Source organism: Polypterus senegalus, chromosome 3, assembly GCF_016835505.1.
Source record: "Polypterus senegalus isolate Bchr_013 chromosome 3, ASM1683550v1, whole genome shotgun sequence".
Classification (NCBI taxonomy): Eukaryota; Metazoa; Chordata; class Cladistia; order Polypteriformes; family Polypteridae; genus Polypterus; species Polypterus senegalus.
Genome location: NC_053156.1, coordinates 200,244,968 through 200,265,210, shown reverse-complemented (window position 1 = coordinate 200,265,210; position 20,243 = coordinate 200,244,968).

Below are 20,243 nucleotides of genomic sequence, written 5' to 3'. Positions count from 1 at the left end.
ATTCATGGATGATCTAACAGTGACAGCAACATATGCCCCTAGGAGCAGATGGCCAACTCATTTTATGGGAAAGGATGAATTTTAAACCAGCCAAATCCAGTCTTTGGTACTGAAGTACCTTGGGAGTAACACAGTTTTCAATGGTAACAGAAAAAATGGTCAAGATCTTTGACAGTTTCCCTAAGGGAAACATCAGAAATCCAACAAACCAAGAACGACTTGACATCCTGGCTGACTATCATTGACAAATGTAGGCTTCCAAGAATATTAAAAGTCTGGATGTTCCAACATGGAGACCTGCCAAGGATACTCTGGCCCTTTATTGCCTACAAACTGCCAATGACAACAGTGGAGGCATCATCAGTCAATTCCTCCAGAGATGGTTGGGGCTGAGCTCTGACTTTAAGCAGTATTGCCTTGGATGGACTTTCCACCAAGCTGCAGCTGCCCATTAATATCTTTCAGAGGAAATCAAAGTAAATTAAGCTAGGCAGGTTATGTTGTACTGAGCACTTTTTTTTTTTTTTTTTTTAAGCCAAAGACCTTAAGGCAGATCAAAAGGGATAACGGCAATTTGTCATATAAAAGCCCTTCTCCTAAAATTGTTTCATAAGCCATGTTTATGTCACTAGACATTCTGCATGCCAGCATACTATTGGCAATAAAAGCATGCTACATTAAAAAATAAAAACAGAGGAAGACTGCTAAAAAACTTCATGTATCATAATGAAGTATCCACCCCATTGCCAAGTACAGTGAGCACTGTTAGAGAAATGTCATAGTCATAACTGTTGAAATAGTGCTTAATTTAACATTTTTGACAAAAAAAAAAAACAAACCAATTGCTAATATTTTAGCCCCTATCATACTAAAATGTGCAGAAATACAGCAAAGATTAAATACTAATAAAAACCACACATGGAAAACATTTGAAGTGTCAGATTTCTTGGCTTTGTTTTACAATGCTATATTGTTACAATATACTATAAATGTGCTTATCGCACTTTGATTTGTTTTTAGTGTTGTTTTACTCCTTTCATCCTGACTTAACTTTCTTCCATTTTCCTTCTATTTAGCATTCTATAGGTGTTTATTAGCAGAAATCTTATTGACAGGCTGCAACTGAAGCACAATAATGTTCTAATATTTGCATGTTTACGTGTTGGTTTTTAATACACTTCATCTGAATGTATCATTTTGCTTTTGATTAATTTAAAATACTGTAGCAATTTTACTTTTCAAATAATAAAAGAGGAATTTTAGAGAGGCAAGAATATTTGAATGACTCTAGATTTACCACGTCTTACAAATTTAACTTATCATAAATGATCTTGACCCTTATGCAGGTTAAATATAAACAGATGTACAGTATATAGTTATCATAAAATTTTATCTTAAGACAAATTTTCCATTTAGATGATTAATTCTATCAGCTAGAGTGATAAAATGCTTAGATTTGTTATAATCAAAACTTAACAGGCAAATAATCTATTCATGCAGGTAACTGAAAAATTGTACAAAACAAATTATACTTGCAAATGTACTTTTCTAAAAGCTACTCTCTCACACACCTCCTGACTCTGTGCTGTATCTTGCATGTGTAAGTATTTAACAGTTTTTATCTTCATATTATTAAAAATAGATATGCATACTATAAACTGTGAATATCATTTATAAAATAATATATTAAAGATGGCATAATTTTTTGAATATATATTTCTAGTGAAGTGCCGCTATGGGTTGGCAGTGGCACCAACAGGATGGCACAAGGCTGAAGAACGTTCTGCAACAGTAAGCTCTGCACTTATGCCCAGATGCCCTACAAGTTAGACAGTCGGGCAGTATGAGAAAATGATCGAATATTATGGAAATGGTTTATTTATGTTATGATTACTGGTGGTTTTTGCATTTATTTCCAAACTTTGTAAACAAGGAAATGTATTATTAGTAGTAGTTGTCTTGTGATTATGTTATTTCATTAGTATGTTTATAATTTTGGCTGCCATTTTTTGGTCACAGTAACTGCCATCTTGTAGATTGTTTCTGGCTACAGCAGCCACATGGTGGAAAGCAATGCCTTCCTTTTACCATCATGTGATTCCAAGAAGTTGCATATTGTGATATGATTTACAGAAAGGTGATGATGTAAGTATACGTGGTATTAGGAGTTTTTTTTTTTTTTTAACTGAATATTTAGGACAAAAGTCTTACATGTTCTTTTCTACTTCAGTTTTATCATTAATTTGAAATTGGAACGTGGAGAAGTGGGGCTGAGGCATCTAAAAGGGCCACTAAAGCAAGCCAGGGCCTTCACTGACCTTCCCTAAATAGCCTCACTCCAAACCAGACAGACACAACCTTTTTTTTTTTTTTTTTAACGTTTTTGGTACACTCTATTAATTCCAGAGGGGAAACTGTCTTTTCGCATGACCTTTGGAGGTCAGAGCACAGGGTCAGTGATTGTACAGCACCCCTGGAGCAATGTTCAAGTTAAGGCCATACTCCAGGGCCCAATAGAGCAGGATATCTATTGGCAGTAATGCGATTTGAACCAGCAACCTTCCAGATACCAGCACAGATCCTTAGCCTCAGAGCCATTACTATAAGAAGGCTTCAACTTGACTCATAAGGAGTTCTGGCTTTTGATGACAAAGGCAGCAAGTATCCTTTATAAATAAAAAAAAATATTCAAAACAATAGAATAAAAAAAGGGTATTATAAGAGCAGAAAGGATTTTCCTAAAAAGGACACCCTAAGACAAACATGTCCCAAAATACTAATCAAGAAACAGAATCCAAAAGATACACATACAAAGACTCCAGATGAAAACACTGCCTGAACTCCTTTCCTCTGAGCATAAATGTCCCGAGGGAAGGCTCAGGAGTGGTGATGTGAGAGTGGCCACTTGGAGAATCACCCACAAAGAACATTGAAAGAGACAGTATACAATTACAAAAATAGAAAGTACATAAACACATGAAAAATAATGATTCAAGACCAATAGCCATAACACAATTAATTGCAAGATAGTACATAACCGTTTTTTGATTTAAATTTTTGGATTAGTGTACTTTCTGGTTTTATTTTGTTTAATAGCTTTCACATCATTTAATCTACGAGTTTTAGCCTCACCATCTCCTGGTCCATCTTAAAATAAACCAAAAATTTTCAATAGCTTTCCAAAAATGCACGGAAAAGCTTTTAGCAAGTATACTCTACATGTGCATGAGATGTTGTTAGCATATAACTGAATATCTGACATTTGGCTTATGCAACACAAATGTGAGATTTTCATGAATGTTTTGATACTGTTTACTTTTGTTCAATTAAGGGTCTCCATTGAAGCCAATTGTATCAAAAGTTTTGCTATCTCCATGAAAACATAACATTGCATATTTTTAAGCCACCAATAAAAACAAAGCAGGGAAGGCGCAAGATGCAACAATGATCATTTTTGAGTAGAGTATTTCTTGAGGGTATTTTTGTAGGTACCGGTGGAACATGTGAAATTGCAATGAAGAGAAATAGAGGAAAGAGTACAGGTTTAAGTATTTTGGAGTGTGGTTAACTTTCTGACAATTACCCCAGATCAAGTTCTAAAATATTTCATAGAAGTTTGCCAAGTTATGCATGTAAAACATCACCATTGCCACATATAAGATACAAGGTATGTTTATAAATATCAAACATGATCCTTCAGAGTATTCCCTTCTGCTGTTTATACATCACTCCCAATGGTTTTTCCATTTTGGAATGCATCCTGGAACTCATTTTGCTGAATAGCATGTAGAACCATTAGCAAATTTTCTTGTCTCTTCTATTGTTTCAAATCAGAACCCTTTCAGGGTGGATTTCAATTTTGGAAACAAAAAATAAAGTCAGGAGGGGCCAGATTTGATGTTTAGGGCATCTGTAGGACTAGAATCATCTTGTGTTTCATCAAAAATATACAGATAAAGAGCAACGAATGAACAGATGCCCTGTCATGGAGCAGTATCCAGGTTGTTTCTCCACTCATCAGGCCTGTTTTGCTGCACTGCCTCTCTCAAACGCTTCATGATGTTCAAGTAAAACTGTCTGACCAGATACAAAAAAATCATGATCGTGAACGATGCCCATCCAATTTAAAAAAAGAATCATCACTTTTGATCAACTTTTTTTTTTTTTAAATCACAGTGACAATTTTACCACCCATTGCAACTATTGTACTTTGTTTCAATATTGTACCCACACCCATGTTTCATTACCTGTTATGACAGCGTTTCTCAACCTATAAGTATTTGCGATCCGAGTTTTCATAACAGTTTTTATCGTGCCCCCCAACATTTTTTTGAAAGGAGTCCACTAATACCAATTTGTTATTTTTCAATTAATGATATATCATAGATAAATATTTTATTATACCTACTTAACTTTTATCAACATTTATCTAATTCTATATTTATTTTTCTAGTATCAGAATGTAGTTTAAGTTAATTTGTTTTGGTTTCAGTAGATGTATTTTTCATATTTTCGATTGTTTTCTTTTTTCACATCTTCGCACCCCCCTTTTTGTTACTAGGGGGGTGGGCCCCCACAGATTGAGAAGCACTGACAGGTTGAGAACTACTGTGTTATGACATGTTTCAGAAAGTGTTCATTAGCATTTGAATGATCTAACAAATCCTAACTGACTGACATTGTTCTCTTTTTGTTGTCAAGATGTGTGGCACAAATTTTACAGAAACAAGATACATCTGCGGTTTTTCAGTCAAAATTGTGACATGAACATTTACTGATGCCTACTTCTTCAGTAACTCCACAGACAGGCAACAATTTTCACAAATTAAAGCATGCACTTTCTCACAATGATCATTGCTCATTGATGGGGACAATCTTTAACAAATGTTCTGCCCTGTTTGGAACAGTACTGTGCATAACATTGAGTTTGGCTTAAGCAACCCTTTCCTAAGCTTGCTGCAGCATCTGAAAAGTGTCAGTGAAAGTTTTTGGCAATTTCACACAGACTTTCACAGAAACACATTGTTCTTTAAGATCCTTCATATCTGAACTTTCAAAAAAAAAAATTAAAGGCACAGGAGCCAAGTTCACTCTAAATTGCACTTACTCAATGACTAATTGACTACGTATGATCGAGCAAGTGGTAGGCTAAAGCTCAAGATCGCCACTACACATTACCAGTATGCAAGTATGTTGAGTTGGCTCATTAGCACCTGTCACACACGTGCAATTGGGAGACATCTGAAAGGCCTTAAGAATAGTACTACCACACCAGACCAGGGGGTGGCAAGCTACACTAACTTTCTTTCTCAATCTTCTGCAGACCATCCACGGGAAAGCTCTTTAGGTCTCAGCTCCAGTAATGACGACACTTTCTGTCTCTGGCTTTAAAGCTGCCATCTTTTCATTTTACAATCAGTTCTGCTTTGGACTCAAACCTGTGAACATCACAACCAATTCAACCTATTTGCAGCCAAGGCACAATATAAAGGTGGCTGCCCCAAACCTTTTTGATATCTGTGGTCCTGTTTTGTGACACACCTTACTTAAATTCAGTTCACTTTGGACATACTTCATAGACTGATGTTGAAAGGATTCCAATTAAGTGTTGATAGTCTTGGTCATTTTGCTTGAAATTATTTTCTAAGGTTTATTTTTTTGAAACATTTGGACAAATAGATGATTTCTGACATAAGAAAGCCAGTTATATTGTCCAAGGAGACATTGTTTGAAGCCCCCATACATGGCATCGATATGAGTCCAATTTATGGTTTCAATGTGGGTTGGTAATGAGGACAACATGACAAAAATAAACACAGAACTACCTAAGTACTCTAAAAGAATAAGTTGTTAACTTGATTAACTTGACAAAACAGAGTTCAACACTGTTAAGTGCATGAATGATTTTTGAACCACAGGTTTTGCATAATACATGTTTTTCTTGATGCAGTAAAGCCTTTAAGCCAAATGAATTTAAACCGTTCAAAACAAATGGTGTCTTGCAGTTAGTGACAAAGCTAGACAGACTTGTATGTTTTGATAGATAGATAGATAGATAGATAGATAGATAGATAGATAGATAAGATATCACTGTGATACTGTTCCTGCACAAATGTTTGATGTGCTCAGCTACCACATGGTTAGGGCTGGAACATGAAATAGCAGCTGCACTTTGCTGCAAGACAGAAAACCTTGAATATTTAAAGACCCTCTGGTGATGCCAGCCTGTCATAACCAGCTGGCATTTGAAATAAAGCATACAAATATTTATATACATGCAGCTGAACTGCCAGGATTTTGGCAACAGGGAGACAAAACTAAAAAACAGTATTTGGTGCAAAACCCTACTCCTGTCACTATATGAAGCTAATAAAAGTACTATGTAGAGGCCACAAAAGGATGCTTCACCACCTAAGTCTAATGCAGTCAGGATGTGAACGGAACCTCTTATGACTCCAAGAGAGTATTAAATGACATGATGCATAAAATTTTCACAAGCAACAGGCTTAAAAGAAACAAATAACACAATGACATAAATAATAAAATGCAAGGCATGGTCACAGATTGATAAAGTGCTTCAGAATAATTTAACAGGATGAGAAGGGCTATCTGATTTTAAGATTGCTTATATAGTGTTCCAAAATTGCCAATACTACATCCCTTTGGCATCATTCATCCACCATGTGACTACACCGCTAACAATGACATGGCAGCCATCTTGGGTCCTTGGAAATAAAAGGACATTGTCCAAAAACAATTAAAAGGGCATAAAACAGTGTAAAAGTGCCTGAAATGACTGAAGAACCGGACACTGATCACACAGGGTTTACAGATTGCAGGAAACAAATTAAACATGTTTTGTCTTGAGCTACCACTTTAAATGTCACAAAATTTGAATCTGTGTTGTATGACATGTTTCTCCGAGTTTTGTCGGGTATTAACAATACAGGGCACTCTTGAGCTCTCCTTAAACCCAGAATATTGCCAAGGAGGTTACAATGTTCAAAACACATGTGTTTATCGTAACAAAATAAAAACAAGGGAGGGATGCCTAGCAGGTAGATTTCCATCTCTTCAGTATCACAGTTAATACTGTGATACTAAAGAAGTGGAAATCTACCTGGAAATAGTTGTAGAATTGCCACATTTGGGATTTTCCCATTTGTATGTGTAGTGATTGTTATGTTAGTAACAATACTTGTAGCATAGACACCTAGTTTGAAAATTTGGGGTCTGCTTCTTTAAACAGTTTGCACACACGTTTAATGTTTAGATGCAGACACTATACATATAAAACTAGAACAGAAGGATGTGGTGAGATTTTTTGACTTTGACTGGGATATACAGTATTTTTTCCATACGTGTCTGCAGTTTGTCTTTCTGGAAGAGGCTCACCTCAGAAGATCATTCATCTTCTGAACTCTGCTGGTAGAAATGTCTTACATTATCCAGTTTACAAAAGTGAATTATCCGATCACATACAGTGGCTTGCAAAAGTATTCTGCCCCCTTGAACTTTTCCACATTTTGTCACATTACAGACACAAACATGAATCAATTTCATTGGAATTCCACATGAAACACCAATACAAAGTGGTGTACACGTGAGAAGTGGAACGGAAATCATACATGATTCCAAACAATTTTTACAAATAAATAACTGCAAAGTGGGGTGTGTGTAATTATTCAGCCCCCTGAGTTAATACTTTGTAGAACCACCTTTTGCTGCAATTACAGCTGCCAGTCTTTTAGGGTATGTCTCTACCAGCTTTGCACATCTAGAGACTGAAATCCTTGCCCATTCTTCTTTGCAAAACAGCTCCAGCTCAGTCAGATTACAGTAGATGGACAGCGTTTGTGAACAGCAGTTTTCAGATCTTGCCACAGATTCTCGATTGGATTTAGATCTGGACTTTGACTGGGCCATTCTAACACATGGATATGTTTTGTTTTAAACCATTCCATTGTTGCCCTTGCTTTATGTTTAGGGTCATTGTCCTGCTGGAAGGTGAACCTCTGCCCCAGTCTCAAGTCTTTTGCAGACTCCAAGAGGTTTTCTTCCAAGATTGCCCTGTGTTTGGCTCCATCCATCTTCCCATCAACTCTGACCAGCTCCCCTGTCCCTGCTGAAGAGAAGCACTCCCAGAGCATGATGCTGCCACCACCATATTTGACAGTGGGGGTGGTGTGTTCAGAGTGATGTGCAGTGTTAGTTTTCTGCCACACATAGCGTTTTGCATTTTGGCCAAAAAGTTCCATTTTGGTCTCATCTGACCAGAGCACCTTCTTCCACATGTTTGCTGTGTCCCCCACATGGCTTGTGGCAAACTGCAAACGGGACTTCTTATGGTTTTCTGTTAACAATGGCATTCTTCTTGCCACTCTTCCATAAAGGCCAACTTTGTGCAGTGCACGACTAATAGTTGTCCTATGGACAGATTTCCCCACCTGAGCTGTAAATCTCTGCAGCTCGTCCAGAGTCACCATGGGCCTCTTGGCTGCATTTCTGATCAGCGCTCTCCTTGTTCGGCCTGTGAGTTTAGGTGGACGGCCTTGTCTTCTTAGGTCTACAGTTGTGCCATACTCCTTCCATTTCTGAATGATCGCTTGAACAGTGCTCCATGGGATGTTCAAGGCTTTGGAAATCTTTTTGTAGCCTAAGCCTGCTTTAAATTTCTCAATAACTTTATCTCTGACCTGTCTGGTGTGTTCTTTGGACTTCATGGTGTTGTTGCTCCCAATATTCTCTTAAACCTCTGAGGCCGTCACAGAGCAGCTGTATTTGTACTGACACTAGATTACACACATGTGCACTCTATTTAGTCATTAGCACTCATCAGGCAATGTCTATGGGCAACTGACTGCACTCAGACCAAAGGGTGCTGAATATTTACGCACACCTGTGGTGTTATGGGTCCACAGCTTGTTGAGCAAAGGCCATTTTAAATAAATAATCACCGCACCCGAGGCGGCTTGGTGAGGGGGGCGTTATTGTAGCAAGCCGCAGGTCAGTTGGCGATGTGGGCGATTCTCACCGAGTGCACAGGTGAGGAACTGCCCACATCCGTGATTGCTCCCGTGGCTAATGCTGCAGCTGCTGTGGCCCTCGTCATTTTAAAAGAAGCGCGAGTCGGTTGTGGGGGATAGGAGGAGATTGGAAAGAACGAAAAGAAAGAGGACGGAGGTTACCGGGAGCAGGAGAGGAAGCAGGTCAGTGAGAGAGAGAGGCACGAAGGGCGAACGATCACTCACGGGCAGCTGCGAGGGCCTGGGGTGTTGGGCCTGCACCCAGGCGGTTGAGTTGGATGTCGCTCCCGCTGAGTGATCAGGTAGCGGGAGTGACCAAGGGAAGGCGACTGGCCACAGAGAGGCCATGGAAAGGCAGCGGAAGTCGGGAGACTTGGTGCTGGAATCCCCAACGTGGGCGACCTGGCCGTTGTGGGAAACCAAGTTCTCCGAGACTGGGATGAGTGCCAACTGAAGCCAGGGATCAGGAGGTCTCCAGTCTCGTGTGAGTGTTACAGGAGGGCAGCTGCAGAGAGCGTCTCGCCTGCTGCAAAGCCCAATTGGGAGAAGCAGGTGAGACGCTAACAAAGAAGAGCACCGGATTTGTTGGTTTTTTTTAAAGGCTGCTTCCTAAAGAAGATTTTACCTCTGGTTTTGAAGGATTGTGTTTTTTTTCTAGTGTTTTAACCTCCACGTTTTCATTTTAAGGATTATTTATTTATTTATTTGAACTTGAAAGCACTGCACTATTTATTTGTGGACACTTTTGTTTTGATGGACTGTTTTTAATAAAAGCACTGTTTCACTTTTAACCATCCACTTGCTCAGATGCTCAATTATTGCCTTCACTGACTAGCTCACTTGGTTTCATTATCGACTGTGTTGGGTTCAAGGGTTCCCAAACAGCAATGGGAGCGTGGGGCCAGAACCCACATCGTCACAAGACCCCACTTTGCAGTTATTTTTTTGTAAAAAATGTTTGGAATCATGTATGATTTTCGTTCCACTTCTCAAGTGTACACCACTTTGTATTGGTCTTTCACGTGGAATTCCAATGAAATTGATTTATGTTTGTGGCTGTAATGTGACAAAATGTGGAAAGTTCAAGGGGGTCGAATACTTTTGCAAGCCACTGTATTTTCAGATTGATTTTCAGAACTGTATATACCATTGTGAGCAGGGAGAAAGTTGATTGTGCCAGTCGTTATATTAGTTTATAATTACCTTTCACTGCTATATTTGTAAATATACACACTCATACTTGTACATACATGGTGCTTAGTATGTTTATATATTTTTGTGTTCATTTAATATGTTTGTGTTGGGGTGGAAAAATACAGTAGGGCTTAGGTGTCGGCCTAATTCCATCCATCCCTCATTTTACAAATGTAGCCACTCCATTGCTATGCAGATTTGTTGGTAACCTCATCACCCGATACCACCAGAAGTTGTGGTACATTACATAGTTGTAAGGTACTTAACAGAGTTTTGTTCACAGAGAATAACACTGCCTTTCAGAACTTTTGACTCTAGTCAGTTGGCATGGAGTCACAATTGTAATGATATGAATTGTATAGTGAGAGACTTAGTCAAAATGAGAAATATGTGACTTGGGATAAAGGCAGCACCATACATGGTCATGACAGAAAAGAAGCATACACTACCAAGTGCATCATACTCTTAGTTATTCTGCCAGTGCAGATAGTTGGACACAGCTAAACAGTGGTTTGATCTGAGTGTGCATGGAGTGCCCTAGAAAGACTACAGACAGGTGCACCATCACAGCAGGGAATGAAGTATGACAAGCCAGCACTTTCAGAGGGCTGCTTGACCCTCTACCAAAAGCAAAGCATGATGTTTTTTAGGCCAACAGTTCAGGAATGCAGCGTGTTCTGGCACCACGCGTATTCACAGAGAGACTATAGGATGACCGGGACGTGGACCAGGAAGATGCACCCAGTAAGAACTAATAAATATAAAGATATCTGGCTGCCAAAACCAAAGGGTTTAGTGATGAAGTCAAGATTGTTGCCAAAATTACACTTAAGAAAATATGCGAAAAATAAAGTCTTTAGGAATTCACCAAAGTAGACAGTGGGGCATTCAAAAAGGCGACTATTTATATTGTCACATTGATGATGACACTGGTCGCAACTTCCAGAGGTCTGCCCCTAGCAACCTCAGATGTGTGTTGCAACCGAACCCATAAACAACAAGGTGTCACAGAAAATTTAAAATAAATGTAAAGAATTTTTATGTTTTGATAAAAGGCTTTCTAAACAACCTTTTAATGTGCTTAAAAGTTCCCCATGTTTAAAAATTGTAACGGAAAAGCTTTGCTTTGTGAAGGAAAATTTCCTTAAGGAAAAAATGTAAATTAACCTGGGTTTATGACACTAGGACATTACAGGAAACTAAACACAGTTCATTATACAGAATGGAATCAAGAGATGGGTGTTGATGATATAATCTATTAAAGGTTAAAAGCAGAGAAAAAAAATTATCAGACTAGCTTAGAATGAGAAAAAAAAAATCATAGCTAAGTGCCAAGTAAGATAGTCAAAAACCAGTACAGCACTTAGTAAATGGTGCCAATATATAAACTAAAACATGAAATCAAAATACAAAAAATGATTGTAATCAGAAATCACTTTTAAATCTCAAAGATCACAAATTTGGACAATCAGGAAGTGTACGATGCTGAACTTTGTACCTTCGACCCAGTGATGTGTATATCATATTAAACCATTTTAAAACAGGTTGAAACCAAAAATAATCTTAATCACATGATTCCCTGGCCTCTAAAACCCTCAAAACAGGCTGATCACAGCACTCCGGACCACAAAAGTTACTTCAGGACCAAGTAGTTATCGATCCTGGAATGGGGTTTAAAGCTGATTTAGTTCCAGAAGCTAAAACGGGATGAAGTTAGAAGGTAAGAATAAATAAACATTCAACTGACAAGAATTTGAAGAGAAAGACAAAATACGAGAAGAAGTGTGCTTAATTGAGATACTGAAGAGGTGGAAATCTACTTATAAATAGTGTAGTGTTATCACATGTGGGGTTTTCCTTTTTGTATAGTACACTATGTCATGTGTGGTGATTGTTATATTTGAGTAACAATACATGTAGCATAGACCCCTAGTTTGTAAATATGGGGTCTGTTTCTTTAAACAGATTTAATTGTTTCCAGCTTATCCCATCACAGGACTTCAAGGCAGAAGTCAGTTTTCAATGGGACAGCAGCAGTCAAAAGCAGGATTTTTTTTTATGCACCTATTGACTACTAAACTGATTGTTTACATGTAATTTCTATTGAATATTAATGTCCAGGGGGGAAAAGTTAATGCATACAGATGAATGAAAGTTCCAGTTCATATGACACAATAGGCTTAGCATCGTCTAGTTAAAAGGAGTTTTCATTTGATGTAATGCCGAGACGATTAAAAATGTTATTTAAATGTGTTGTCATTTTACCTAATAAAAAATGACAACTTTGGATTACTCATACAATAAAAAAAAACAAATTTGTAAAATAGGAAGTTCAAATTATTTAAAATCAAACACACTGTAACTATGAGCTAACTCTTCCTGTGAAGCACATACTGATCAGCTATATTTTTGCATATTATTCTCCTTTTCAGATTTCTGTCTCACATTGTTGCTTCTTGGTTATCCTGCCAATTTCTCTGACCAGGTATTATACTGGCACAATGCTGAAATGCACAAGGTCAATATTTAAATTATGTGCTTTGAGTTCAGAAAAGGCTGTTACAAATTAACATTCATCAGCTTGCAGAGAATACATTTTCACTAAGCTCCCTTAATCCAAAAGTGCACTAAACATACTCAATTTAAATCCATCTCAATGGTAATTTATTGCAAAGGAGATTAACAGTGTATTCAGGAATATTAGGATCACAGCCATAACCCAACACTGTAAAGATGGCTGGCTCTTATTAACTGGGTGAAAACAACAATAAAGAGAAATTAAAGCAAGTACTGATAATTTGATAAAGTCACTGTGAATCAAATTTTTTCCCCTGTTTGTTGTGAAATTAGATTTTTAATAAGTGCTGTTTCGTATTCTCTGTTCCTTTGTATCAAAATCAGATAAGTTATGGGACACAAAAAAAAGTATTCTTCATCAGAACCAAGGGCAATTTAGATGGAATATTATTAAACACTTGAAAAGTTTCATTTTACAATACTCAAATGAATCAAACAGGCCAATAAAAAATATGCAACTTTTGCTCTTTTAAAATTACATATCTTTCTTGCTTCAAAATTAAGGTTCTTATTCAGTCAGGGAATCTGTCACAGCTTCAGAAAAGGGCAAAACTTTCATGGTTTGTTCTAGCTTTCAGAACAAAATAAGATAGATCTGAAAAGAGATAAAGGCCATTCAACCAATTAGAGCTCCGTTATTCCCTAAACTCCCATACACTTCATTAATATTTTAATTGGAGTCTCAAAGGGCCTCTTCAAAGACTCAAATACATGCCAATTCATGACAGCAAAATAGTATGAACTAGGAAAAAACAGCACTATAGATTATAAATGCAATCTATTTTATAGTTAAAACCTTTTTTCACTTTTATAGAGGAGTTCTTTGGTTTGGTAAATTAACACAGCTTGTAGGAGCCCTAAATTAGTGCAGTGTTAAACAGTAGTAGCATAAAACAATTACACAATTTATGATGTGATAGATATAAGTTTTAATCATCGGAAATGGGCAAAAGGAGTGTGGTAGAAATAATGAATGTTTCCTTGGGGACAGCTTGGTGGCACAGTGGTTAATATTGCTGCCTTATAGCCTCAGAGACCTCGGTTTGATTCTCAAACTGTTTTCTTCTGTTACTGTGAAATTTATATGCTTTTATTCTGTCCATATGGGTTTCTGGTATCTTCCCACAACCAAAAGATGTGCAAGTTTTGAAAATTTGAGATTATAATTGGATTGATGTTAATAACTGTGGAAGCTTGCCCAAGAGAGTGTCCAGTGATGGAATAATATTCTATCAATGGCTAGGTCACAGTTTAGTGCCTGATGAACATGGGATAGAATCTGGTAACTCATAAACCTAAAGTATTTTTTTCTTAAACTTCATGGCCCTTGCTTCTAGTAGTTCTTTTTATTATGGGCCCTAGGACTCAAATAAGATGTGTAAATGTCTGCCTCTTTATAAAGTTTGTTGCATCTTCCGATGAAGTCCAAAATGGGAACATAGGGAAAACTCCAGATGCCCCAGAACATATTTTCTTTTTCAGGAGAGGACTGGAAATTCTGTGAATATTGTGCATGTAAAGAAAACATGAAATGAAGTTAGTTTCAATATGAAATACTGAAGTCTAAAATAATGGAATATTACAACATAGTCCATCTGGAGAAGCAGTGCTACTTCTCTAAAATTGTAAATAATAATGCTGGTAATCCAAGAGTTTTGTTCTCTACAATTGATCGTTTGCTAAACTCAGGTCACTCAAGGAATGCCTCCAAAAAACTATTAGTGAAACTTGAGGCTTTTGCTATATTTTAAAAACACAAAATTAATATTAAAATTAATATAGTACTTAGGTGTAATTATTGACTCTGACCTAAATTTTAAAGCACATATTAATCAGATTACCAGGACAACATTTTTTCCAATTGTTAGATCCCTTATAACTATGGAAGATGCTGAAAAAGTTAGTTCACACTTTTGTTTTTAGTTGCCTAGATTACTGTAATGCACTTCTTTCAGGACTATTCAAGAAAGACATCAATCTTAACTAGGAAAAGAGAATCTGAGCACATCTCTCCATTTTGATGTCATTGCTTTGGTTGCCCATGTCATTCAGAATTGACTTTAAAATACTGCTAATAGTTTACAAGCCTTAAATAATCTCATTCCATCCTATATTTTGGAATTCCTGTCACCTTTCACTCCAAGTCATAACTTTACATCTTCGATGGAGTGTCTGCTTATGTTTCCAAAAGGTGAACTTAAAACAAGTGGCGAGGCAGCCTTCTACAGTTATGCATCTAAAATCTAGAATAATTCACCAATAGAAATTTGTAAGGCTAATACAGTTGGAGACACTTTAAAAAACTGCTAAAAACCCATCATTTTAACATACTCCTACATTTTAGTGTATCCCAGTTAAGCTATATGTGCTTAAACATATCATTTTCATCTAGGCTCCGCAATCCATACTAATCCCTATTCTTCACTCCTGTTTTTTTCTGGTTGAGGACAGATTGTGTGGAGGAGTGAAGGCGGCAGGAGAAAAAGAGAAAAGGACGAGTGGGTGATTGGGCACTGTATTGTAGAGACAAAGTAAAAAGAGTGTGCTGCTGAAGAACTTGTGGTTCTGTGTTTGTCTGTGTTCGGGTTAATGTTCCACAAGTGTTTATTTTAAATACCAATAAATAATAAAACGTAATAAAAAGTAAAAGCAAAAAAATAAAAGGAGAAGTTAAAAAGTAAAACATAAAATGTAATAAAGTAAATAAAAAATGTAGTTACATTAATGCTTCATCAAAAACAACACTGTAATATCCCTTTCCAGGCGGGAGAAAAACCATAAAGGCAAGTGGTTGTAGCAGTCCAAAACAAAGGTTTTATTATTCTTCCACCTTATAACCATGTGTCAAACACCTCTCATACTCATTTTTAACCCCTCCATACCTCAGAAACAGAACTTCCTCAACAATTCCCTCCGCCTCCCCAGCATTCCAGTGACTGCTTTATTTAAGAGTGGAAGATGTGGCTCCTTTTCCCACCCCTCTCCAGAGCAACCCTATTTGCATGGCCTTTTAGGACACACTGTCTCAGTGGTGGTTATTTCTTTTCCAGACTGTCACAATATTATGAATTATGAATATGGGAAAGTTCTGCTCACAGATGTAGATGCTTCCAAAAATGGTTGCCAGTTTCAGTGCTGTTTTTTAAGATTAGGGTACATCTTGGGTGGAAGAAAAGAATAGAAATAAAATAACAGGATCAACAGTCTGTGGGAAAAGGGTTCCCTTCTTTTGGAGGCTTCCATTCCACCTTCCCTCAACTGAAAATATGGGAAGCATGTGCTGTCCTCTGCAGATCTGGAGGGGTTTTGTTAACCTACTGCCAAGTCATTTTCTCTCTCATTCTCCTGCCTTTGTAGTGACCACTTCCAGGACACCCTTTGTATTGACAGGTCATACCATCCACTGAGGTTGTTGTATAACACCAGGATTTCCCATCTACCTGTGCAGTTTTCCCTGTGTTGCTGAGCTCTTGCCCTGTCCTGTACCATGCTAGTACCCTTGCTGCTTGAAGCAACAAACCCCTTGCCAACAGGGCCATCTTAACAGCATCACAGGCCCCCAGGCAAAGCAGTGCACTGGGGCCCCTACCTACATAACCACTCAGCAAGTCACAACATACATAAATTAACATGAAGCCCCTATGCTTGTGGGTCCAGCGTGTCCACGCATTAAGGCAGCCCTGTTACAGGAATAAAAAAATGAATATAAGTAATGAAGCCATTCCAAGAGTAAATAAGTACTGTAATTTACAGGCATTTCAAGCAAAGTAATGTCAATGACCCCAGAGCAAAAGTGTACAGTGCATACAACAATAATTAAATTCTGCTTTTCCCTTTTGAGTTCAAGATCAGCCTGCACTGATACACTAGCAATTGATAAATAACTTTAGGTACCACACAGTAGTTTTGTAGCCAGACTCCCCTTACATTCCATGACTACTGATTATGTTATAAAATTCTTTTCTAGTGACTATGGGTCTTATGTTAGCATCTTCTGCTCACTTCTTGATGCTTTGAAAGACTTAATGTCTTAGGTCTGTGTTTCAGTGTGGTTTTCAATATAAATATTACTGTTTATAATGCTCAGTGTCTACAATATTTTGAAAAAATCCTTGTATTTTTACTTTCACATTGTTTAAAGTTTTCTATAGTTTTTATAGGGGTGAGATGATTGATGGATGAGGACTCTGTGCCTTTGAACAGATCTGCCCCACATAACAGCAATAAAGGTCCTTTCAAGTGGTTTTGTTTTTACCACAAATGTTAATTTGTATTTTTTTTATTTATCCAGAAAGATGTTGTCAGGGATATATTAATATTTAGTTGTGATGTTTTGCCTTATCCGACAGTTACTATGAGCCTAAATGAAAAAGCTCTGTTTGTTACACCATTTGTTTAACAGGATATATTATTATATTATTATATTTAATATGCCTGCAGGCTGTCTTCCTTTAAGAACAAAACAGAAGAATCACCTGATGTGTTTTATACTTCATGTTAACAGGACAAAACTTAACCTTATGTCTATAAAGTATCACCACGTTACAAAGACAAATCAAACTCAAAGCTGGAACACCACAATATTCAAAGCCATTTCTGATTGAAGTTTTGTTCAGCAAATAGTTTTTCTATCTCACGCTGCCGAGACTTCAGTTCAATTATTCTTGAGAGCTTTGTTGATGTTTTCAAGTGAACTCACAGAGACTTAATTTAATCTGGATGTTGCATTTTGATTCATTATTTCAATTGACTGAACATTACATTGTAGGTAAGGGTCAAGGAATAAATCAAAATGCTATTCTGCATAGAAAGCTAATTGTATAAAAGGTGAAAAATGACAACCCCCTACTGTAAAAGCAATGCATACAAAATGGACTTTATGATATTATAGGTGTGTGAGGTTTATGAGCAATTAACAGATTGTTTCAGGTATATTTTTGAACTGGAACCAGTATTTGTCTAGAAAGCAGTTTTCAGCATATTGAGTGATTTGTGATTGATGCAGCCTCCAGCCCGAAACTCTTCTGCTTCGGCCAAACTGTCTGTTATCAGTCAACTGAACTGATATTAGTGCTTATTTATCCCATAGGACTGGCTGAGAAGGTACCTACTGAGACTACCTGAAGGAATAACTTAATGATAGGAATGTTAATGAACATACAAAGAAATCAAGAATTCAACAAACTATCTTTAAATAAAACACAAATGTGTTGATAAGTAGTCGAAAAATTAGATGTTATAAAGTGTTATTCATTTATGGACTAACCCTAGCCCAAGCAATAAATATGACTATAGGATATCAAGGTACAGTGTACAGTTCAAGGACAAAGTAAACTTTATTATCCTTATGTAGGAAATCCTGCCAGTCAAGTGCGTTAACTATTAATAAAAACAAAATCAGAAAAACAAAAACAATTATAAAGTAGGGTAAAAAATAACAGTGCTTTTCTTTATATAAGTTGCATTAGAGATATTGTTGAGTCACCCTTTATAATTGAACAGCCAACTACTGAAGGTAAAACAATATTTGCTATATTGTGTTGTTGTTACTCTCCATTACAAGTTTTTCATTCATTCAACTTCTACAATTACACTGCATAGAAGCCGTATCATTAAGCAGTGTTTCTTAAACTTTGAGTCGGGTGATGTCTTTACTTGGGTCACGCTGAATTGTGAATTACAATAGTACTGAATGAGAAAGGGTCATAACAGTTAACAGAAAGTCTTGCGATGGGTCATTGCTTGCTCGGGAAAAACGGTCCTTCCAGATGGCAACGATTATAGAAGAAAAACTCCCCCTGCCCAAACAACTGGACAACAATCGGCAGAGAATCTACAAGGAGGAAAGACAACGATCAATGGCAATTCCACCAGGGAGATGGATCCCCTGTATGACACTCAATGGTGACAACCAAAAGGCAAAACTGGAGTGCAAGAAAAGAAAAAGTTAAAGAAAAAGTGTCATTAAATGATTTAAGACAGGCTGTAATGCATTTAGCTTTTTCAACAATAGTTTGATCAGTTCCAAACTCTCCGCTTGCAGCTTTATCATGTATGCTGAGACAAATAAAAAAAAATCACTTAAACAAAAAAAAAAACTGTTATGGCATATCTGTGTAGGGCTAAAAGCCCTTGTCAAACACAGTTCTCATCCCTACCTTACATTACATTTCAGTTACCAGGGGTAATCATAACATTTTGATCTTTAACCTGAAAGTGATATTTTATAATTATGATTTTGCATATGGCAAAATATTGGTTTCAGTGTACTAAAATATGGTAGTTGACAAGTTTCTAGTATTTGCAGTTTATAGTATGTTTTTTTGTTTTGTTTCAGAACCAAATCCGTGAGGAAGCTAAAGAACTCACACAGTAAATAGTTTGGGTGCAGAATTCAATTACATCTCTTTACAATGTCGGGATGCACCACAGCATTAATAGAAAAAAATTTTGTGACTGTGGAAAGACTTGTAACTGAAAATACAAAGAGTGATGGTACATGAGATAGTTTACACTATAGGGAGTTAATTATGGGTCAGTTCAATCCATCCTTAAATAACGACTAGCTAAAATACCCAGTGCTGCCTGGGAGGAAAATAGTGTTTTGTTTTTTTTATTGTTTAAGAAAGATATTTAAAAAAAGCACAACTTAAAAAAATAAATTAACAAACAATGAAGACTCACTAATGTGCTTGTGTTGCAGTCTTTTATGTATGTTATCATCCAGTTGACACTCGGAACCAACCAACTATTTAAATTCAAAAGCAACAGGGGGGTGTTGGCGCTCAAACATAAAGAATGCTGGCAGTCACCTCCAGTTTGCCCTCTGGTGGTTGTTCCGAGTGTCAACTTGGTGATAACATGCATACAAGACCGCAAGATTACCCCCATCCTACCCAGAAGGGGGGGGTTTAGGGTTGATTTCACCCTGCAGTATTTTTAGTCGACCAATGAGAAACATGTGTACCAAGTTTCATGAAAATTGCTCCAGCCGTTCAGAAGTGATGCTGGAACATACATACACACACATATACATTGATTTATATATAGATTGCCAGAAAGACGACTATTGAAATAAATAATGACTACATAAAGTGTTCCAACTACTATCTAAAAGTAATGAAATATGGCTGGAAGAAATTTAATAAGCATTTTATAACTGGGGATGAAAACAGAATACTTTACTGTGCCCCAAATATACACCAGGGAAATGCAAAGTCCAAGCCAGAGCTGGCTGATAATGCATACAATGTATTATGATGCTGGAGGTGTAGTTCATTTTGATTACATGCCTGAAAAGGCTCACTGGCCAATTAATTTGCTTTGGGGTTTAGTGGTAGTCAGGAAAAGGTAGCAAGGAAATCTATTGACCAACCCCCTTCTACTTAAGGTCAATGTCCCCCTCACATTGCTTGGGTTGCAAAGGCTGCTCTGAGAAAATGTAAA